Source organism: Caretta caretta, chromosome 1 (genome assembly GCF_965140235.1).
Source record: "Caretta caretta isolate rCarCar2 chromosome 1, rCarCar1.hap1, whole genome shotgun sequence".
NCBI classification, from domain to species: domain Eukaryota; kingdom Metazoa; phylum Chordata; order Testudines; family Cheloniidae; genus Caretta; species Caretta caretta.
In genome coordinates this window covers 10,853,939-10,878,880 of record NC_134206.1, presented here as the reverse complement: position 1 = coordinate 10,878,880, position 24,942 = coordinate 10,853,939, and positions in this window count along the sequence as shown.

Sequence of the window (24,942 nt, the reverse complement as noted above, 5' to 3'; positions counted from 1 at the left end):
AAATCCCATTGAAATCTGACATGGCCATCATCGCAGCAAACAACCCGGCATGGCTGAGCAAGATGCCACAGCTGAGCTTATTAAATCCTGTCCACTCTCTCATGAATTATGTTTCTCTGCATTTCCATTTAGCCGCTGTCTCTCCTTGGATGAAATTCTACTTTGGTGATAAGGCTTAAGCCACCTGCTTCCGGGGATAGTGCTAACGTGAGCTCTGTGTTTAATAAGTGGTGGGATTTTACATTTCAAATGCATTGTTTGCCTGTTAATAGTCTGCGACAGTTGCTTTCGGTTTACTCCTTTGACCATTCCCAGAATCTGGGATGAAATTTAAATACAAACCAGGAGACACAGCTAGACTGAAAGGCTTAAATAAGTTTTTACCTTTGAATCTAATTCCATAGGAAGAAAGAGGCAATGATTTGATTTCAAATACAGAAAAGGTCTGCAGGCAGGAAAAGTTAGTCGCTTAGTTCTGTCTTGTAAGGAACAATAATAACCATCATTAATTCTTGGTTAGCGCTGTTTAATTTCAATGCACTTCAATCCCATCTTCAGACACCCCCATTTTAAAGGGGTTCAGAGTCGAAATCCAAATTTAGATCGCATTGTCCAGAGAGTTGATCATGATAAGTATAGCAAGGACGACAAAATCATTGTATGGAAAGGGCTGAATTTTATATTGAACTATGGCCTATGTGCTGGGGTCTAAATTTGGGACACCATACTGCTCTCAGTCCCCATCAGAACTTTCAGTGAGTCAGACAGGATGTATGTGGGTGTATGCTGTGTAAGGAAAAACATAACAGACATGGCTTTTGCTCACTGGTCGAGTACAACTTGGTTACAGTGGTGTAAATCCAGAGTAATTCCATTGACAGCAGGGCAGTCATTTCAGAATTACACCAGTGCAACTGAGAGTAGGCACTAACCCACTTGTTAACCCAGAGGATTTGAACTTGTGATCCAGAGGTGAAAGGAGCTGTGGTCCATTTGACACGATGAACCAGATTGGCTTGAAACTCAGTGTAAGACATTTTTGAAACTTAACAAATCTCAATGGCCTGAAGAGGAACCTGGCTCACATTTCAGGTTTTGTTGCAGAAGTCATGCACGGATCTGCGTGTGATCAAATAGCAACAAAGCACAGCTCAGTTATTTGGAAACTGAGATTGCATTTAGAGAATTGACTCTCTATATGGTTGGTTAACCACATAGACATTAGGGAAGTGGGCTTTTTAAGATGATAAACCCATGAGAACCTCTGGGAACTTCCTCCTTCTGTGCAGTTCAGATTCGATCAAACCCTGTCATCCACGGAGCTAGAGCCAGAAACAGGACAAAGACATCGTTATGGAGAAGTCAGCGAAGGAGAAAATGTGTCCACTATGTTACATGTTGCAGACTCAATTACTTATACCAGTATATATCAGGATCCACTGGCATTATTAAACGATAAGTGCAGGAAGATATCTGGCCTGATAGTTATGCAGCACAGTGTGGCTGCTAGGATACTAATCCCTGGAGCAATATGGAAAGTGGAAAGTAAATTGTGAATACTCAGGCATTTTTGGCCCCTTGCTGGAATCTTGTGGCATAGCCATGAGTTAGCCCACAGTGAGAGATTGTCCCTGCGCCGAAGAGCTTTCTGTTAACATAGACAAAATATTTTGGAGCCATCTGACTATACAGGGGTGGTGATTAAACAGTGAGGGTAATTCATCATTGGAACCATTTCCCAAGGTTTGTGCCAGTGTCGGAGAAACCTGCAAGACTTTAAATCAAGGTTTGATATTTTTTCTGAAGGATCTGCTCTCGTCCAATCAGAAATTATTTCAGGGAAGTCATCTGGCCTGTCTAGGACTTGTCAGCATAGGTGCAAGAACTAGGGATGTTGGGGGTCCTGCCAAACCCTCTGGCTTGAAGTGGTTTCCATTATATACTGAGGTTACAGTTTGGTTCAATGGCTCTCCGCACCCTCTCTATGCAAAGTGCTCCAGCATCCTTGGAGGTCAGATTAGATGATCATGGCAGTCCCTTCAGACTTTGCACCCTGTGACTGTCTAGTCAATGTCAAATATGAGGTCCCTTCCAGCCCTGTGATTTTATGAATATTTGACCAGATGACTATGATATTGTCTACAAGACGTTTGTTCTGTGTAAGTAATGCCCAAAAGTTTTGACTGAGTGGGAGGCGTGTGCATGTATCTGAGTCCAGACTTCTGCCTCCCGGGGTTTGTGGTATCCATGAAAGGATCGATGTGTAAAGTCCAGCTCTCAGTCTTCTTTCAATGAGAGTTTACTGCTGATCAGCTGTAATTATTCTGATCTGTGTTTCATTTATTGAATGTGCCACCTCTCAAAATCTGCCAGAAAAGGGGGGAGTTTCTCTGAGCTGTGACAGAACTGGATTGAACTCCCTTGCCTGTCAGATTGAATTTAACACTTAATAAAAAGCAATTCTGTTGTCTCTCACTTTATACTTGGAGTGTAAATTCCTTGAGGACAGGGACTTTTTGTTCTGTGATTGTACAGCACCACGCACAATGGGGTCTTGGTCCATGACTGAACCCCTAGGTGTTACCATCGTTCAAATACTAGCAGCCAATAGCCCAGTATTGCCGAATCTAGCTCTATTAAGAGAATAGGAGCTTTTACTGTGACAGGTGGCCAATATCCTGTATTATACTGCACAAACCTTTAGGGGATTAAGATCAACTTTATTGAATTAAGCTAAACCTTATTGGATGAGGGTTAATAGCTTTGGGGTACATTGTATTAAAATTGCCCTCGTGTATGTGTTATTGTGGCACTGTATGTACCTTCTTTTAGGGGCGAGGGATGCTAATGTAGTTTCTCTGTTATCAATGCTTTGAAGCCAGCCCCCCTTGCAGAGATATGCATATACTCATTCAAACTTAATTCTCGAGGGACCAACAGGTAAAGAGAGGGGGTTTGGATAAGTAGCCTGGTTTTAAACTGGCTCGGGGTCTTCCTGATCCAGCAAATGGACAGGACCCTGGTCCACGGGGAGGGCCAACCCTTAGAGATGGAAGAACTGGGCCTGCCAGAACCCATGTTCGGTGATCTCTGGTGAGCTTATTAGCATGTGTGCAGGTTCTTTTATTGTTTTGAATATGTTTTTTTCTGTAATGCTTTTTACATTAAGAATAAAGCAGGCCTGTTTAGGAAGCATTGTGTGTAACTTATAACTGTTCACCATGACTCTGTTGTCAGGCTCTGAAGAGAAAGCCAGCAGGTGTCTTTGGGCAACCTGTATGTGCTGGGAAAGACACAGTGAAGGCAAGGAACTGGGCAGCCTGGAAATACCCTGCTCAGGTGGGAGTGAGATGCGGGTGTTCACCCAAGAAAGGCAAGCGCTGGGGAGCTGAGAGCCAAGAGGGGGAACCGTTGCTGAACCACTGAGGGGAAATACAGGGGCAACAGCCCTGAACTGTGACTCTTCTGATGCTGCCAAGAAAGAAAACCCCACCCTGCGTATGAGAAGAGGGGTGAGGAGAGTGGGGAGACGGTAATAAAAACGTCATCCCCAGTATAGCGAGTGGGGAAATATGGAGTGTTACGTTTAGTGGTAAAACCCACCTCAGGATAACGCTCCCCTCACTTACCAGCAGGTCAAGGCATTGAGGTGTTACTGTGTGTAGGTCTTCTCCACTATTTGTATTGGCTCTGTTTTTGTAGGCGCTGGACACATGCACAATAAGAAACAGTCCCCACCATGAAGATGGTGTCAAAATGGACAAAGGCTGGGATGGGAGACAGTGACACAGGCAGATGAAACGTCCCTGTTAGCCCACATGTTATACCTTCAATCACAAGACGGGGTCCGAAGGATAACTGTTCATTCTGACCTTTCTTGGTTGCTTCCTGCAGGCTGAGCCCTCCCGAGCCCCCACCCATTGCTGACCACCCGACACAGGAACACACACTGCTTGGGGGGCCCATGTTTTATCCCCCACTCTTTTTTTAAAAGGTCAGTTCCCATTTCTATCATAACATAATTTATATATCTAATAACAAATACAACCAATAAAACAAACAAAAATCAAATGTATTACTACAGATAAATGATACTGTTACCCCTTTTGACTCAAGTGGGTAGCCAATACTTGCAGGGTGTTTCCCTGAGGAGGAGAAATTAATGATGTTGTCAGGTATTTCTTTGGTGCAATCTTATTTACAAAGAATGTACAAAGTTCTGTTTCCCTGAACACAACAGGAATCAAACAAGAGATAGTTTCCTTGCTCAATATTCCAAGCCTCCTTTTCCCAGCCAGCACTCTGCCTAAAAAGCTCTGTCTGTTAGCTTCCTCTGAGGGTCACACTACAAGGGCTTCTCTGGCTGTCCTTGGTTTTCTGCTGCTGTCTCCATGTACTTCTGTGGTGTTTCTGGCTGCTTCTTTCTCTCTTTCTCTCTCACTCACACACATATGTCCACCAAAACATTAACCAGCCCTCTATGTTTACATTCAGCCCCCAGTGAGAACCTTCCACTCACATAGCTTTTGTGACCTGTCCTGCATGTGGTCTGTGTTTTTGGTGGTGGTTCCTATTGTTTCAGCTCTCTTTTCCATAAAGGAGCTTGATTGCTTCTCACATTTACATTGAACCCATTTCTAAATGGGTGCATGGTCCTCATATATGCTAAGTGTTTTGTTTTCCAATTCATAGTGGCAACACACTCACATTAATATTTTTCATCCTATGCACACTAAAAAATTGTAATAGTTGCTGGTATCTTATATTAGGAACCTTAGAAATATGTCAGGATGAGTGTAGTGAGGTTGCTAATGCCATTTTACATTGGTTCTTTGGAGATTGCAAGCAAAAAGCATTGTGCCTAGTTAGCAGTGAAAAAAATCCCTGGCATATTTTTCTCTACCCACTTTTGGGTTATTGACCTTAATGATGCCAACAGAAATGGGGAACACACTGTTCAGCCGTTACAGCATTATATAATGCAGTGAGCACATCCTGACCAGTATGTAGTCAAACTATTCGCATCACTAGTGCATCACAATACTGCATGTGCACCACAGCCCTCTACTGAATTAGAACTGCTCACCTGTGTGTCATAGGCTCTATACTGCCAACAGCGATTCTCCTTTAGCTCGGGTAATAGGGGCCTGTGCTTTTAGGGCAAGATGAACCAACTTCTGCTGCCATGAAGTTGCACATGATGAGCTGCATAGTGATAGCCATGAAGGTGGATTTCTTGCACCCGTACACATTAGGTACTACTTTTAGCAAAAGCAGGTAAACCTCAGTGGCACAAGGGGTTCATGCTTACACACCAACAACATAGCTTCATCGACTGCAGTGCAGCTACACTGACTTCACACCTGCTGAGAATGTGGTTCTCAGAGTGTTGTGCTGGGGGGGTATAAACCCAGACAGAAGAAACTGATAGTCTAAGTGTGGGGTTCAATGTGCTGGAGTCTCCCCTGTGTGGTTATTCACACCTGCACATTCACACCCACTTTGCCCAGGTAGAAATGAGGACAGAAGCTGCCAGGCTGAGGCGGATCACGCCCACGGCACCTAGAATACTACAGACAGTTCTGTGCAGCCCTGGGATTATGGGGTTCCCTTAACATTGAGAACATTGAGTGAGAACATTACACTGTGGAACAGTCAAGGGAAGTGGTGGCAGCCAAGGTATCGGGGCTATTTGGACTTAGACTGAACGGAGTGCTCAAGGGGACATACTCTAGCGACACTCCTGCTTCAGCAGGATGGATAAATGGGCCTATTCCATCTCTGACCCACCCCCCCACCCCCACCTCCCAGTTTGTCAGTAAATTACAGCCATAGGGGGCACGATCGGTGCCTGGAACTCTATACCAAGCAATAAACGATTGCAAAAGTGACTTTGAAAGTGATGAAAAAATTTAAAAAGGGTTTAATAAATCTTCCTTCTAACAACATCCATCTCATTGCCCTTAGCACAAGCCTGACCGACAGCGTGCCAGGGACACTCCCACTGCCGCAAGTCTGGGCCCTGGCTTCCTTTCTGTGAAAAGCGGGATGAAGGCATTTCTTGGAAACAAGGGAATAATTCAAAATACAGTATATGCACGAGTGGTCTGCTGTTGCATCTTAGGCCTGACCTGCACTCCCTGCTATTCCTGTGCAAATAGCAACCTAGGACCTCTGCTTCTTAAGCTAGATCCTCAGCATGGCTCCATGGAGGTCAATGCAGCTCCATCAATGTAAACCAGCTGAGGATCTGGTCCGCTCCGCTAAACTTTGTTCATTTTACTGTTAGCGTCTATTCAGAACCCCTCCTCACATGCCCTTGTCATCCTATGAGATACCAAAGTTGAAATTTCCAGAGCAATCTAGGGGATTTAGAAACATCTTCCATTAAAATTAACTCCCTTAGCCCATTTAGGAAAGCCATCCCTAGATTTTAAACTAGTTGAGGCAGGGAACACATCTTTGGTTGTACAGTACTAACCAAGCACAATGGGCACCGATCCTCAATAAGATCCTTACGTGATACAATATTAGACATTGTAATTAACAGGATCTCCCTGCCCCACACCCCAGACCGCCCCCCACACCTACACAGCTCTGCCAATGCACCTCAATCCTGACCTGAAATTGATGAAGCTGTCCCAGTCCTGCCAATGCCTGCCATTCCTAACCTTCTGTCATAAACATAAAGGGAAGGGTAAACACCTTTAAAATTCCTCGTGGTCAGAAGAAAAACCCTTTCACCTGTAAAGGGTTAAGAAGCGAGGATAACCTCGCTGGCACCTGACCAAAATGACCAATGAGGAGACAAGATACTTTCAAAAGCTGGGGGGAGGGAGAAACAAAGCCTCTCTTTCTGTCTGTGTGATGCTTTTGCCGGGGACAGAACAGGAATGGAGTCTTAGAACTTAGTAAGTAATCTAGCTAGATAAGCGTTAGATTCTGTTTGTTTAAATGGCTGATAAAATAAGCTGTGCTGAATGGAATGGATATTCCTGTTTTTGTGTCTTTTTGTAACTTAAGGTTTTGCCTAGAGGGATTCTCTGTGTTTTGAATCGGATTACCCTGTAAGGTATTTACCATCCTGATTTTACAGAGGTGATTCCTTTACTTTTTCTTCAATTAAAATTCTTCTTTTAAGAACCTGATTGCTTTTTCATTGTTCTTAAGATCCAAGAGTTTGGGTCTGTGTTCATCTATGCAAATTGGTGAGGATTTTTATCAAGCCTTCCCTAGGAAAGGAGGTGTAGGGTTTGGGGAGGATTTTGGGGGGAAAGTCATTTCCAGCTGGGCTCTTTCCCAGTTATATATCTGTTAGACGCTTGGTGGTGGCAGCAATAAAGTCCAAGGGAAAAAGGAAAATAGTTTGTACCTTGGGGAAGTTTTAACCTAAGCTGGTAAAAATAAGTTTAGGAGGTTTTCATGTAGGTCCCCACATCTGTACCCTAGAGTTCAGAGTGGGGAAGGAACCTTGACACCTGCCATGCCCATCTGCTCTCCTAGCCCCTTGAAACCAGTGTAGAACGTGTCTTTGACGCTTGCCCTGTGGAAAATTCCCCACATGTGCCACAGGTCAGTGTCCTTTCATGTAATTAAATCTTACCTCTTTTCTTTGTACCTCCTGACGCAGCCACGCACTGCAGTGGCTCTGTTACTATCGATTAATTACCTCAGGGCCTGAAAATGTGTCACTGTGCGAAATGGAGCATTAAGGCGGGTGGTTAACGGGCTGCGGAGAGTGATTTATTGAGGGATGTTTGAAAGTGTTAATGTAAAGCGTGGGTGAGTGATGATAAAGGCAGATGTGATCATTACCTATGGGTATTTGAAGGGTATAAATACCACCAAGGTGTCAGGCTTGTTAAGGCAGGGGGCACAGCCCAGGGAATTGGGCCCAGAACTCTGAGTCAGGAGCCCTGTGTTCTGGTTCTGCTGTTTGGCCTTGGCAAGTCCCTTCCCCTCTCTAAGAGTACCTTGTTTTAAGTAGCACCCAAAGGCTCCAGGTGAGACTAGGGACCTGCTGGGCACGTTCCTCGAGGGACCATGATTTGGTTACAGCATGAGTCTTGCCGGGGTGCAGAGTGGAGGAGGAATAGCCGAGTGGTGGTTCCTGCTTTATTCTTTGAAGAGTAGAGTGAACACCGAGTGCTCCTTCCTGTCTACTCAGAGCCATTGTACAAGAGCAGATGGGACAGTGACGGTCAATGACATTCTTGGTAGGTGCATTCAGAACAAACAAAGGGGATCACTCTTTGACATGGCGCCGAGTCACCCCTGTACAAGGCCAGGGGGCTGTGTTTTAAGATCAACTGTAACTGTATAGCCCAAATAGTTAGGCTAAGTAAAAATAAGAGTGATTGACTCGTATGCTTTAGGGGGCATGAGGTGATCACTGAAGAGGGTCAGGAAGGCACACCTCACTTCCCCCAGACAACATTGCATAGCTGGGGCTCAATCCAGAAAGGTGCTCAGTGCTGTCAACATCTGCATTTGACAGGTAGAGTTGTCAAATTCTTATGGCAAGATTCTGCTCTCAGTAACACTGTTTAAAACTGGAATAAGCCCATGTGCTTCAAAGGAGTAACCCTGGAATTCCACCCTGTAACCAGGAGCAGAATATGGCTGTAATTTAGATGCATCACAGGTGCTGACTTCTGCTCCCACCTGTGGGTGCTTGACCCCCCTCTGCCACTGGCCCTGCCCCAACGCCACCCCTTCCATGAGGCCCTGCCCCTGACCCGCCCCCATTCAAACCCCCTTCCCCAAATCCCCGCCCCAGCCCCACCTCTTCCTTGCCTCCTCCTTTGAGCGTGCCATGTTCCCACTCCTCCACACCCACCCCCCACCCTGGAGCGGCCAAACAGCTGTTTGGCAGCAGCCAGGCGGGAAGTGCTGGGAGGTAGGTGGAGGAGCAGGGTCGTGGCACGCTCAGGGGAGGCGGAGGAGGAGGTGGGGCGGGGGAGGGGGTCTAAATTAGCTGTTGCCACTCAAGAAAGAGATCTTGGACTTATCTTGAGTAATTCTCTGAAAATATCTGCTCAGTGTGCAGCAGCAGTCAAAAATGCAAGCAGAATGTTAGGAACCATTAGGAAAGGGATCGATAATAAGACAAAAAATATCATAATACCACTCTAGAAATCCATTGTGCATTCACACCTTGAATACTGCATATAGTTCTGGTCGCCTCATCTCAAAAAAGTTATATTAGAATTGGAAAAGGTGCAGAGAAGGGCAACAAAAATGAATAGGGGTAGGGAACAGCGTCCGTATGAGGAGAGATTGAAAAGACTGGGACGGGACTGTCCAGCCTGGAAAAGAGACGACTAAAAGGGGATATGATCGAGGTCTGTAAAATCATGACTGTGGAAAAAGTGTGGAAAAAGTGAATAGGGAAGTGTTATTTCCCCCTTCACATAACAGGGTCACCCAATGAAATTAATAGGTAGCAGATTAAAAAAACCAAAAGGAAGTATTTCTTCACACAACACACAGTCAGCCTGTGGAACTCCTTGCCAGGGGATGCTGTGAAGGCCAAAAGTATAACTGGGTTCACAAAGAACTAGATAAGTTCCTAGAGGATAGGTCCATTGATGGCTATTAGCCAAGATAGTCAAGGATGCAACATATTCTGGATGTCACTAAGCTTCTGACTGCCAGAATCTGGGGCTGGATGACAAGGGGATCACTCGATAATTGCCCTGTTCTGTTCATTGCCTCTGAAGCTCCTGGCACCAGCCACTGTCAGAAGACAGGATAATGGGCTAGATGGATTGTTGGTCTGACCTAGTGTGGCCATTCTTATATTCTGAAATCCCTTGGTTCCCATGGGTGATTGTATGTAGTGGTTATATTATGGCTACTATACCATGGTAATGGGCCTGTTAGAAATTTCCAGGTTATACAGACAGGAGAATGCATTTTGCACAGGCCCTTTGAGTTAATAGACATGATCCATCCAAAGAAACTTTGGTTTGGGTGGTTTCTTTTTTTTTTTTTTTTTGTATTTACTGTAAGTGCTCTCTGCTATTTACTGTCTTCCTCAGCTGTGTTCATGCCATTATGTTTAGAACATTGTTGAATTTGTATGCACTGCCCAGGTCACAGTTCACTTGTAGCCCAAGTAACTAGTTTCTTGGTGTTGACTGATCAAATTGAAGGGTCACTGCGGAGCATTCTGCAATCCATATAATTAAACATAACGGCAATTTAATCCTTTGCTCTTCTCCCCTATTTGTCTGACCTGGCTCTTGCATTGAACTCCTGCATTATCCAAAACTTTCTGAAGAGAAAGAAAAAGGTATTTTGGTTAGTTCAGATTATAATAGTTTTTCTTTAAAAAGTTTGGAAACTTTGCTAATTATCCTAGTCATATGGACAACCTGTTATCAACAGAGCCCATCGGAACTCCACATACCAAGGTCATAGGTATAAATGGGCCCTGATCCACAAGAACCAGTTTCATTCTGGGAGCCACCTTGACAGTTCTGAAATTACTGGGGACATTACTGGCATGAAAAGGAAGACTGGGAATGTATGACAATGGGAAGACAATTAAGACACTCTTAAGCTTTCCAAAAATGTGACAGCTAATTCATCAGTGCCAACCGCCCTCTCGTTTATCAAAGCCTAAAGAGAATCAGATATAATGGACGGGAAAGAGAAAACCAGCAGCGTGGGAGCAATTGATGGACGTACAGAAGGAACAAGTCACCTGAGGCTCTCTGCTCACAAAAAGAAGCATTTAAAAGCCATCAAAGGAGAGAGGTGTGAGTTTAGCAGGTAATTATTTAGGGAGCTTATAAGACTGGGGATCTTAGGAGAAATCGGTCAAGGTGCTGAACCAAAGTGATGCAAAGTATTATTAGTGATGGTCATTGCATCATTTGTATAGAATCACAGGGTTAGAAGGGACCACAAGGGTCAACTAGTCTAACCCGCTGCCAAGATGCAGGATTTGTGATTGGAATGCAAAAAGCGATATTCAAAGTACAGGCCAAATTCTGAAGTCTTAACTCAGTTCTTACTCCTGTGGAAGTCAATAGTAGTTCTGCCTGAGGAAGGACTGAGCTGAGCCTAATGACCTTTTGGAGCTGATTTGCTGTATTTCCCATCACCACCTTCGATCTGCAGCCTGCTCCGAGTGGAAGGGGGCTGTAGAGAGCTGTGTAACTTCTCACTCTATGCACCTTTACATTTTTTAAGCCTCTCTCTGTAGGGCAGCTGCCATTTTGTTAGACAGTTGGTGCAGCAGGGTACAGAGGAGACATGCACAACCCACTGGTGAATGCCTGTTATGGGTCCTGCTCTGTGCTGATCCACAAAAGATATGACATTCTTACAGCTCTAGGTAGAGAGCTTTAGCTCAAACGGTAGCAGGTTGTGTTTTTAGCTGTGAAGATCCCAAGTAGGCAGCTCTCTTACACACCCCCACTCACTGTGCTCTCTCTCATGGAAATTTTCCTTAGTGCCTTCTTTTTTGTTGTTTCCCCTTAATGTAAAATACAAATATCTGGTTTGAAAGTATAGACTTACTCTGTGTCTATTGCAGGCACGATGGAGGACAGCAGCCAGGAAGACAGTGGAGGAAGGAGAAATTTTGACCAATGATGCAAGGGGAAGATCTTTATCCTTAAAAAAACATCGTTGGACCTTTAACATCTACGCAGAAGAGACTAGATGGTTTTTAAGGTAAGAACCTACAGAAATAACTTAGGTCATCCACCCTCAGCAGGATGGAGTCAGCCATGTCAGGTTGTGACCTTGTGGATTCAGAGACACTTATCCCACTAAGGCATCCCCTCCAGCCCAGAGAGCATGTTTAGACAACAACGCTTTAGATAACATTGCCAGCCATGGACCAATCCCTCTTATGTTTTCCCTCCCAAAAGGAGGAAACCTGTGTTGCTAGTCAGAATGATTTATTTTAAAGTAAGGAAAACAACAAGGAAGCACACAAGTAAAGTCTCCATGAGAGAGCTCAGTGTATGTATATCCCCTGTAATAATCTGCGGCAATTCCGAGATCAAAATGGCAGCTGCTTCTGCATCCAGCAAGAGGCCTTACTCATTTAAAGGTGTAGTACACACAAAACAAGACCGAGTTTCATAGCTACTGTACATACACCACAATGCCTCTCTATAGGAGATCCCAATATATATATATATATAGAGAGAGAGATAGGTATTTCTATTCCTCTTACCACCAATGAAACAAACTCCCCTAGGCAAGGGGATTTCCTGCACATAACTGATTGGCCAGTATAGTCACCTGATAAATTACATCTCCCAGAACAATGAGCTACATACATGAAGACCTTCTTTCCAGCGGTAGCCGAGCAGCCTGTTTTTTCAGATCCATACACAGCTTGTGCCGGGTACCAGATTACAAACCTTTGAAGTAGAAAGGCCTTGTTTACCCACAGGACAGGTTCAGCACAGGAAGTGGCGGTGTAAGCTTCTCCCCGCCCCGCCGCTACTGGTCGCTGCCAGCGTGCCTCACCAGGTCATGGAGGCACAATTCCATGGTATGAGAGGGCAGTTCAGTCTCCAAGCCTGTGTAGTCCTCGGCCTCTCCTTTGAGGCTGCCAATGGTGGTGGTTCTTAGTGAAGTGGTCAGCTGTTCACAGTGAAATTAGCTAAGATCACCGTTCGTTTTGCACAGGCCTTGGGTAGTAATGTCCTATGCACTACCAGATCTCACAACTAAGCCAGGTCAACATTTGGTAAATGATCCCCAAAAGAAACCAAAGACACTCTACCGAGGCATGCTGATAACATGTTAGAAGGCGGGTTTCCCTCTGTGTCAGTAATGACCATGCCCACAAGCAAGGTGCTCAGGAAGGTGCCATCTTTTGCATGAGACACAAAACTAAAGTTCTGACCACTTGTACACATCAAGGAGTCCATGGCATTTCCAACCCTGGGAATTCAGATGCTGCCTACTGAAATTCTTTTGGTAGTTTCTATTGGGTATGGTATATTTCTTCACTTCCTGTCTTCATCTGTTGTGCAGGGTTGCTTCACACTGATGTTATGTTCACAGCATACACACAGAAACGTCCGCTAAAAACATTGCTGGAAGGTTGCAGTGTAACATTACTTTATTTTGAAGAATTCAGAACAATAAACACATAAGAACCCCAAAACAGAGGAAGACAAAGCAGGCTGCTCCCAATTCACCTCACTTTACTGTAGGCTGGGGGGCCTGTAAACTGACTGCTGGTAGGCCCAGCTCATACACTTTCCTACAGAGCCCCCTAAATTGCAAGAAGGACCAGGAAAAAAGCCCTTGAAATTTTATGACAACCTACAATTGTAACACAGTTTTAATATGCCACAGATGAAAGTCTCTGTACACCAGTCTGTGAAGGGCATGACATAGACATGAGTTAGTGTAATTTATTCTTCTGTTCCTGTTTTATCTTCTTAAGTCTTTCTCCTTCTCCTCCTCCGATCTCTTCTTTTTGTTCCTCTTGGTCTTTTTTCATCCCTGCGTTCCTGCAGCTACTACATTCTATGTGCAAAACCAGCGGCGCTCTTTCATCAAACAAAACCATTTAAAAACACTTCATTGTAAGGATTTCCAGTTTCGTGCCTCATTTCTGATTTCAGGTTCTACAGTCACTTATTGTTTCAGGGCAGGATCAAGTCTAGGAAAAGCTGTGGGGGGCACAGAGCTTAAGCGAAGGGATCTCACAAACCTGCGTGTCTGGGCAACAAAGTGGCAGATGAAATTCCATGTTGATAAATGGAAAGTAATGCACATTGGAAAACAGAATCCACACTCTACATACGAAATGCTGGGGTCTAAATTAGCTGTTACCACTCCAGAAAGAGATCTTGGAGTCACTGAGGAGAGTTCTCTGAAAACATCCACTCAATGCGCAGCGGCCATCAAAAAAGCGAACAGAATGTTGGGAATCATTAAGAAAGGGATCGATAATAAGACACAAAATATCATGTTGCCTCTATATAAATCCATGGTATGCCCACATCTTGAATACTGTGTGCAGATGTGGTCACCCCATCTTAAAAAAAGATATATCGGAATTGGAAAAGGTTCAGAAAAGGGCAACCAAAATGATTAGGGGTATGGAACGGCTTCCATATGAGGAGAGATTAATAAGACTGGGACTTTTCAGTTTGGAAAAGAGATGACTAAGCGGTGATATGATAGAGGTGTATAAAATCATGACTGGTGAGGAGAAAGTAGATAAGGAAGTGTTATTTACTCCTTATGTCACCTCTCATAACTCCTTATAACACCTCTCATAACACAAAAACTAGGGGTCACCAAATGAAATGAATAGGCAGCAGGTTTAAAACAAACAAAAGGAAGTATTTTTCCACTCAACGCTCCGTCCGTCTCTGGAACTCCTTGCCAGAGGATGTTGTGAAGGCCAAGACTATAACAGGGTTCAAAAAAGAACTAGATAAATTCATGGAGGATAGGTCCATCAATGGCTATTAGCCAGGATGGGCAGGGATGGTGTCCCGAGCCTCTGTTTGCCAGAAGCTGGGAATGGGTGACAGGGGATGGATCACTTGATTCCCCGTTCTGTTCATTCCCTCTGGGGCACCTGGCATTGGGCACTGTCGGAAGACAGGATACTGGGCTAGATGGACTTTCGGTCCGACCCAGTCTGGCCGTTCTTAAGTTGGGAGTCTGAGGGTATGTCTACACTGCCAAAATAGACCCGTGGCAGCTAGTCTCAGAGTCTGGGTCAACTGACTTGGGCTTGTGGGGCTCACATTATGGGGCTAAAATAGCAGTGTAGGCATTCAAGCTCAGGTTGGAACCTGGGCTCTGAAACCCAGCAAGTGCAGCGAGTCTCCAGCCTGAGTAAGAACATCTCCACTGCAATTGTAACCCTGCAGCACGAGCCCCACAAGCCCGAGTCAGTTGATCCAGGCTCTGAGACTTGCTGCCACGGCTCTCTGTTTGCAGTGTTGATGTACCCTTAGTGACTTACCCAGATTCCCCAAAAGAAAAAGGACCAAGGGGCCAGATCCCCAGCCAATGTAAATCAATGCAACTTCAGTGAAGCTATTCCCAGTGACACAAGCTGAAGATGCTGCCCAGATATTTGAGACATCTGGTTTGGGTTAAACACCAGCCAGCTGCCAAGTGCTCTCCATCCCACACCCAGAAAACGAAACGAAGCTGCTTTAATCAGAGAGCAGCAGGACTTTCTGGGGGTTTCCACACCACTTTTATTACCTGGGAGCACAATGATTATAGGCGTCATAAAAAGAACAGCTTGCTTAATCTTAGGGCTGGAAACCATCTCACCCCATCATGCCAAGAGGAGCTGCCAAATCCCAAACTGCTGCCTTGGCAGAAAGATTCTCTCTCTCTCTCTGATGTTCTCCATTCACTCTGTGCCCCTCCTTGTACTCTTCGTCTCACCAGCCTGCTATTATGAGATATAAATATATGCATTGAGCCCTTTCTTGTCTGGCTTCTTGCACAGATGAGAGGTGCTGTGCCAGAACACCACGCGGCTGGACAGGGAGTCAGCATGCACTCCCCGCAAACCAGCTCCTTGAGGACAACATACCTTACGCACCCTACCGTGGAGATCCTATGGTTCTGCAGCTCCTTTAAAGGGGCTGCCCACGAATCCGTGTGCAGCTGCTGATTTCATTTTGACCAAGAGACCAAACTTCAGTTGATGTGGCTCTGGGTGTGGCTCTCGGTTATTTTGGGTCCAGCAGATCCTTGGGAAAGCTGCTGCTGCTCCATTCTAAAAGACAGATATAATGCTCTCAGTCCACAAGCTGCTGGGCAGGCATTAACTAATCAGTATTCAGAACACCACAGTGAAATGGATCGCAATCACCCCCCATCACAGAGATGGGGAAACTGAGGCACAGAGAGGTTATGTGGCTTGCCCGAGTGCACAGAGATAGTCAGTGTCAGCTCCTGGATTCCAGTCCTGTGTTCACACATCATCATGTTCAGAGTAGAGTTGGGACTAACGTGTCCACCCCAACACAAGGAAAACAACAGATAGTTAACAGTAACGTAACAGCTTGTGTCACTGATGCCTGAAGCTGCTGGAAGAGACCCTGCCTCCTTAACTGGCGGGACAGCACATATGTGATCGAAAGCACTTACTGTGGTCCTGGGAGCTGTAGAACACCCTGTGGCAGCTAGATAATAAGCAGTGTCCCTGGAGAGGAACAATGGCCATGTAGTTGAGGCCCAGGGCTGGGATGTACATGGGTTAGGTTACATTTCCGGCACTGCCTTAGACTTGCAGTGTGACCTTGGTCAAGTCACTTTATCTCTCTGGGCCTCAATTCCCGATCTGTGAAATGTGGTGAATGCTCCTTCCTTTGTTTCTTGTCCATTGTGACTGTAAGCTCCTTGTGGCAGGGACTGCCCCTTACTGTGTGTTTGTACAGCACCTAGCACCGTGGGGGTCTGATCTCCACTAAAGCCTCCAGGGGCCACTGCAATACAACTAAGAGTGGAAAGGGGAAGTGTAGGAAGCATCACAAAGCAGCTGGGACTTTTGCTAATGGCTGAGAATGCCTTCTTTTACTGAGGGAATAAAGCAAAACATTTTCTGTGGATATTGATTCAGTTCTAAGTCTGCATTTACCTTGGCCCTGTTCACTGCCTTTTTCTATTTGCTTCCAACACCAATGTAGCAGAGTTTTCCTAGCCCGAATGCTCAGATACTCATTATGCAAAACAAATCCTGGATTCGCTCGGCAAACATTTGCGCCAGAAACCCGCTCCTAAGAGCTACGCTCAGCCAGCGGGGAGGGCAGCACCACATAACCAATCACAGCTCCGCAGCTTGGCTGACAATTCGGATTGTGGCCAGTCTCACTGAATAATGAAGGCTCCTCTGTGCACCACGCCCCTCCCTGCACAGGGGAGCCGGGCTAGTCCTGTTGCAACAGGACCTCTGATCTGAGCCAGAGGATTTGACCCTTAATCAGGAGGTGGGATGTCTCCCGGGTGCCCATCTTTAACACGGACATTTCTTATCTCTAGCACTCTGAAGCCTTCCCCCTTTCCTGGCTTTTCCATATCTAGAGCAGTCAGGTGGGCGTGGTGGACATGGCTCGCCTGGACTGCGTTTGAACTCTGCCAAGTTTCTGAGGCACACACAGAGCCTGAGTGGTATGTGAGACACTAGAAGCCGGGGTCCCCAGCTGTGCTAGGTGTTGTACATACACATACTGAGAGGCAGGCCTCCTGCTATCACTCAAGGACTGTGTTGAAATCATGATTGGTAAGAACAGAAGATGCAGAACCGGAAATTAATGAACCAAAATTGGTGTGTCTGATATTAGGCCTAACTGGTGGACAGGGAAGGAGGGGATGGGCTATTTCACCCATTACGCCCCGTTTGGGTACTTAAAAGAAAGAGACTTTGGGGAAAAAGAAGAAAAACAAATAAAGGCCACTCGAGTGAGCTTCACCCTCATGGCTGTGTCTCCCAACATCTCCTGGGAACCTGGGCTGCCTTCGTCCTAATCCTGAGTGATGTCCTGGCCAGACTGGGCCAGAGAGAGGATCCAAATGACATTGCCACCGCTACCAGTTCCAGCTAAATCCCAGTACCACCCGAGATGAAACAGAGTCAGACTTTAACAATAGCAGCAGCAGCGACAGCTCCCACTCACCTCAGCTAACTTCTTCTCTTTCACCCAAGAGGATAGTTATTACCATCTTTGATAGCATCTGAGCGACTGCAAACAAGGGGGGTTTTTCCTTCTAAATACTCTCTCCAGATAAAGGGAAAGGGAACAAGGGATGTTGTTAAAATGAAAAGCTCACTTAAAGCATTTGAAATATAAAGTATTAACTGATTTTCCTTCTTTTTTATCTTTAATAAAAGGTTAAAAGGGTTTTTAATGGTGTGTTTGCCATGAAACGAAACAGGCTGAGGTCTCTCAATACCAAACCACGGCCCTTGTTTAGCACTGTTTAATGTGAGACAGTGATGGAGTTATGTTGACACTGTTAGCCCATTTAGTCCATCTAAATTAAGACAACACGACCTACACAAACTGACCACTTCTGCCCTGGAGCTGGCCATGGCCACAGAGAGTTGTCTGCAGGTGTCCCCAGAACATTCACTGTGTTAGGTGTATCTGTATTGCATGGTGGAGAAGCTGGGATCAGGATATGAGTAGAACTGGGGAGCAGTTTAAGGAGCGTCACTGAGCTGTGAATGTGATGTGAGGAGCTCTGGATCTGAGTACCTCCTATGTGTGTTTCCAAAGGAAAGAGCGCATGTGGCCCTTGAGGGTTCAGTCTGCAGCATCTCAATACAGAATTGGGTAGGCTGTGCCAGGAGCAGGGCACTGGGATCTTCTTGCCATGGGTACTGTCAGTAGTGAGGTGGAATGTGAAAGCAGTCTGTGGATGTAATGATTGGCAGGGGAAAGTATAAGTTTAGATAGTATCCTGTGCTCAAGTGTGAATGGCTTTAAAAGGGTAGGCAGTGGCTACTGAATTGTGTTGGAGGAGCAGGCTCAGTATTTGAGCGCAGGGCAAATGTAGGTAGCCACTGCCCATGACAGTGAAAAGGCCAAGTGGGGATGTCCATGTTATGAGGATCTTGGGGTATTTATAAAGAAGGGCAGAGTTAAGGTTGTGTGAGCATTTGCCTTAAGTCTGTATTTTCTGGTGTTCAGACGTTTGAGTTTTGCTGAGTTGGCAAAGGAAGGGCACGAGCCATTACCAGGCAACCTTAACTCTGCATTAGCAAAGTTTTTTGCCACTCAATTTCCTAGTTTTTTTAAACAGAGGAATGTTTGTTGGTAGGAGTTAGTGGTTATTTAGGAAGTTGTAGGTCACACCTATGTTTTCAGTTGATATGTTACTGTGGCTAGATAATAATCAAAAGACCTAGCTTGTGTACAGTGCTTTTTATCAGTAGATCATAAAGATCTTTAATCATTGTCCCCATTTTACAGCTGTGAAACTGAGGCATAGAGGTGAAATGACTTGTCCAAATTTGCCCAGTAGGCCAGAGGCAGAACTAGGAATAATCCCAGCCTCCAGGGGGTTTTCCACTAGGCCACATGGTTGCCATGTGATTCCTTAGTGCTCCTGCCCCCTGTACAATTTGTTATAGTGGATTAGGGATAATCATCATGCTTTGCAATGTCTGCAATGTGTAGTTGCTAGCAGGGCTGGTGAGAGAAATCTCATCCATGGTCTGTGTCTGAAAAACTTGACAACTTTATTATATGTTTTTTACAGTAACTTTAGGTGTGTGACAGATGACTGGTGTCTCTCTCTCCTTCTCCACTCCCTAATTCCCTTCAACATGTACCCCCTCCACACACCATTGCCAGCTCCCCCTCCCCTTCCCATTAAGCCGTTAGTAGACACTGTAAAAGCCACTAATATGTACGCCATTGCTCCCCGCTGCGTCCTGCTCTCTGCTCCATACACACATCACCTACAGCAGCTTACCAGAAAGCTGCACACTGCCTTTATTATGTAGCTCTAGCTTCGACCCAGCAGGTCCCCCCCATCACTGAGCAGTACTGTCCCACCAGATCTTTTCAGGTCTGTTTCTGGGCCAGTTCACCTTCCTTCCTAGCCTACCAGCAGCCTGGAGTTTTATAGACGCCAGGCATCTATCTCTATCAGACCCTGTGGGAAGACAGCTAATTAGTTACAGGTGAACCGGACCCATTCGATCTTAAACGGGCCGATCACCCTGTGCGTTACCCATTATGTTTAATGGGAGGAAAGACCGTGCGAATTGGAGGAAAATAGACTGCAATTGTCCTTGTTCCCTTCTCCCCCTGCCCCATCATTAATGAATATTTAAAATAAATACATCTTGCTTACTATGGATGCAAACACTTCTCCATTGAAGTTACAGGGGAAGTTTAAATTAGGCAGACTGTAAGTGCCCAGATTTGGTGGTTGGTGTGACCACTAGCTGTGGGGCAAGGGGGCAGAACATCTGGGCCTGTGCACCTGCTCTTGTGGAAAAGGCCATCAGATCTTGTAGAGTCTGATTTGCACACACTTGGCACCCACAACTGGGTCTAGCTTTTCAAAAGTGCCCAGCACCCAGCATGCTAAACTCTTCCAAAAATTGGACTGTCAACAGCCATAGCTGCTCAGGAACTTGGGTCTCCAGCCTTTCTGAAAACGTATTCCCTTTAGCACCATACTAAAGCAATAGCACTGACTCAGAAGGAAGGTGTCTGAGCAGTTACCTTCTCAGGGGGTGGTGGGGGCATAGTTTTACTTCTGGGCTAATGCCATGCCAGCCGCCTGCAGCAGCCAAATCAAATAATGAAGACTCATCACTAGGGATTAGGGACTGCAACCCATGATGCTGGAATGTGGTATCCTAAATAAAGGTTGCCCCCATGGAGACACACATGGGTGAATCTAGCCCAGGAAGTTATCTCCATGTGAGGGCCGTGTGGTAACGGATGAGTAATGAGCTGGTGATCTCAGTTTGGTTTCCGGCAGGGAAATATCCCCATCACACAAACTTCCACCCACGATTAGCACGAGCTGGCATGCCTGCTAGCAGTCTCAGCAGAGAGGTCACAGCCCAGAGGGGTGGAATGGAACTGAGATACATTGGTGGAGCCAAGTTGGAAGGCTCGTCCAACCGCTACCCAGTTTGAATTTCGTGTGAGAACACCAGACTTTTGGTCTCCAAAACTGTCAGTCGAGACCTTTCACCATTATTTCACAACACTTTTAACATGCTTGAAAGTGTGTGCCACATCCCCCCCTAGTGGCTGGCTAGTGTAGAGGACAACAGCCTATTACTTTTGCCTCTTAATGGGGTTATTCCTTTAGCACCGGTTGTAGAAAGCTGAGCTGTAGTGCTGAAAGTTCCACGTTCAAGCACTGCAGATGAACGCCAGCAAGGGTCAGTGCGTGCACCTCCCTTAGCCTAGCTACCTCCTCACCCACTATCTGTGACTCCATCTTCAAACTGCATCCCCTCTCTGCGGTCTAAATTACTTTAGGAGGATAGCAACCTTTGATGCTGTCTTGGGACGATATGAGTTTACATTTCCCTGTGTTCTGGTTCTCAATAAATTGTTTGCTTTCCCGACCTCCGGGCACCTCTGCGTTTCATTTATCTCCCCTGCCCTGAAAAAAGTAGCTCTTTGGCACATAGCATCTGTATTGTTTTCCTTATCTAATCTTTTCTTATTTACTTCTGGGATTTCCCAGATGGCTCCTATTTCTCCTTGGTTTGATTTGTATGGCTGCATTAGATAAACAGTGTCTGTCCCCTCTATCCTTGTTATGACAGATCTATAGTATGTACAAGTGCATTCATTCTTCACCCCAGTGACCTTGCCAGGCTTTGCCAGAGAGTGTTCAAGTTAAAATCAAAGGGGAGAACTTCAATTTTATCTCTAAGGTGACCATTGAATGACCAAGCGGGTGGGTCTATGAGTGTAATTAACAAACTTGCACTGTTGATTTGTAAATAAATCTATCTCCGGTATATTTGACAAGGGTATACTCACAACAGTTGCTTCAAACCCTACATGTCTATGAGTCTACAAACACCTTTCTTAAGGGACTGTAAAAGGATCAGGCCTATTTTATAGCACCCTCCTCCTACAGCCCCAGCTTTGCTCCTGCTGGGTCAGCTCACTCCCTGGCATTAATTCCATGTGGGCTTTCTCAAGGAATCCAGAAAATCTGTGTCAGCAGGGGGCAGCTGCTTTATTTAAGTCTTGTAGAGTCTTCTCTCAAAGCCTGGGCAAGCAGGGTAGTCCCTTCCCCAAGTCTGTCTCTCGCACTGATAACAAGATGTCCTGGCTCTTACCCCAGAGCCTCAGCAATAAAGGGCTGCAAACAGCCTCCCCTCCCATCTGTTTGGTTTTTCTAGAGCAGAAACACTCTGCAGAAGTGTCAGTAGCTGTTCATTGGGAGCAGGGCCCCCAGCTCCTAAGCTTTCTGGTTTCCATTTCCTGCTGCCCTCTGTTATAAGGGCCAGCTAACTAAGTTCCAGCTCTTTCTCAGGTGCAGCAGGCAGGGCTAATCAGCCAGCCAGATCCAGATCTTTGATCCCAATTCCTTAATGCCGCCCTCCGTCTTCATCGATTGGAGTTTTGGCTGCAGTAGGTTCTGTTTTGGAATCACGGGAAGCGAGCGGGACATACTTGCCTATGAGAGTTTGTTTATCCCGCTTTGAATCTATCATCTGTGTATCAGTGGCGACTGTTTCCTGGCACATAATTTATTTAATAATTATGACATCATGTGTAGAGATTCCTCCCCCGCCCTCACCAAAATTTTATTTACAAAATTACAGAACTTGACACAGAATTGACCCTCACTCACCCCAAATGCAGTGTCATGTATTTTCATGGCCCTCCTCCCCCACTGAATGTGACTTTGAGGTTACGCTACAAAAACATTCTGTAGTTACACAATAAATGTTGGATTTTGAAAGCATAGAATCATAGGACTGGAATGGACCTCAAGTTTTATTATGTTAAACTTACATATTAAAAATATCCTTTTTCTAGGAGCGGCAAAGTAGTTCAGGGTACTGGACTTGGTGGCAGGACACCTGATTTCTAATCCCAGTCCTGCACCAATCTGCAGTATGACTGTGGGAAAGTTATTTCCCTCTGTGTCCCCTCCCATCCAGTCAAGGCCTTTAGTAGAATACTACTAACAATAATGAAGATTCAAACTCTCCATAAAGAGCAGACATGCGCTCTGATCCCAGGATAAAAGCAGCCTGCAGGTGTGTTAGGACAGTGGGCCAGAAGACAAGGCAGGACCCTTCAAACCCTTGCTCCCATCCCACACATTGCCCTGGCTCAGGGGAGTAGTTCCCCTGGAATGACTCACATGAGGGTTTGCAGAATCTGACCCTCTCATAAATATAAAGGGAAGGGTAGCCACCTTTCTATATACAATACTATAAAATCCCTCCTGGCCTTTTACCTGTAAAGGGTTAAGAAGCTCAGGTAACCTGGCTGGCACCTGACCCAAAATGACCAATGAGGGAACAAGATACTTTCAAATCTGGAGTGGGGGAAAAAGCTTTTGTCTGTCTGTGTGATACCTTTGCTGGGAAGAGATCAAGAATGCAAGCCCTCCAACTCCTGTAAAGTTAGTAAGTAATCTAGCTAGAAAATGCATTAGGTTTTCTTTGTTTTGGCTTGTGAAATTCACTGTGCTGGAGGAAATGTATATTCCTGTTTTTGTGTCTTTTTGTAACTTAAGGTTTCGCCTAGAGAGATTCTCTATGTTTTGAATGTGACTGCCTGTAAGATTATCTTCCATTCTGATCTTACAGAGTTGTTCTCTTATCTTTTTTTGTTCTTCCAATAAAGTTCTGTTTTTTAAAGAATCTGATTGGGTTTTTTGGGTCTTAAAAATCCAGGGCTGGTTTGTGCTCATCTTGTTTATTCTCAAGCCTCCCCAGGAAAGGGGGTGTAAGGGCTTGGGGGGATATTTTGGGGAAATGGGAACTCCAAGTGATCCTTTCCCTGTTCTTTGTCTAAATCACTTGGGTGGTGGCAGCATACTGTTCAAGGACAAGGCGAAATTTGTGCCTTGGGAAAGTTTTTAACCTAAGCTGGTAAAAATAAGCGTAGGGGGTCTTTCATGCAGGTACCCACATCTGTACCCTAGAATTCAGAGTGGGGAGAGAACCCTGACAGACCCCAAATCAGGACTGTGGCATTTGTGTCTGAGCCAAAGCAGTGGTCATGAGCCACCATTTGAAATAAAGAAGAATGTGTCCAAACCCTTTTCCTCTGGAGCTGCCGTCCTGGGTTCCTCCCCTTCACTGACTTTCTGTCTAATTTCTGATCCCATCTGTTTTTATCTCTCCAGCTCTTGCTGCTTGTTAATTTTTCTCTTCCTCCCTATCTATTATTAACATGTAGAGACGTAGCATTTAAGGCCAGAAGGGAATACCAGAGCATCTAGTCTGACCTCCTGTGTATCACAGGCCAGAAACCCCACCCAGCACCTGCACACTAAGCCCAGCAACCAGAATGAGACCAAAATATTCCAGCCCACAGGAGACCAGACTGTTCTGTGCCACAGACCAAGAATAGGAGGGACCAATGTAGGCACCAGTGCCTGAGGCCCCTGCAATGGCGGGGAATTGATTAAGTGAGATATACCCAGATAATCCTGGCAAGTGAACAACACTCCACCCTGCAGAGGAAGGTGAAAAAAACCAGGTTCATTGCCAATCTGACCTGGGGGAAAATTCCTTCCTGACCCCTCATATGGTGAGCAGTTAGATCCTGAACATGTGACAAGAACCTGTCAGCTAAGCAGCTGAGGGAAAAAGGGTTCAGTGCCAAGTGAGCTCTGGCCTGCCCCGTCCAGTATCCCATCTCCAGCCTTGGCCATCTTTGATGCTTGGGAGGAAGGAGATAAAAAGAAACAAATAAAATACAGAATACACTGGGGGGAGGGGTTGGATCCCTTCCTGACCCCCACAAATGACCAGCAGAAGCCCAGAAGCATGAGCTTTAGGAACATAAGACATAAACCAGAAGGAACTTCCCAGGGCTGCAGAGCCCTGTTCCCCACCATCACAAGTAACCCCAGCATATAATCCCACTTGTAAACGTGGCCAGCTCTCTTTTGCCCCCACAAATCCTTTTGGGAGGCTGATCACTCCTCTGATGGTAGAAGCTGTCTTTTAATTTCCAGCCTGAATTTGTTCATGGCCAGTTCACGGCCATTTATTCTTGTGCCAGTGTAACCCACACGCCTCCTGGGTGTGGTGTTCTGTCCCATCTAGTGGCACCGAGACCCCCTAGAGAGAGATAAAATGAGTCTGCTCTACAGCCTTATCTAAGAGCCGGTTGGCTTTTAGCTCATGCAATAGAGGCTCATGCACGAAGCTCCAGCGACCCCAGGTTCGATCCCGCCCACTGACGACCGGGGTCTGTCAGCATTACACCAGCACTGTCTGTTACCTTA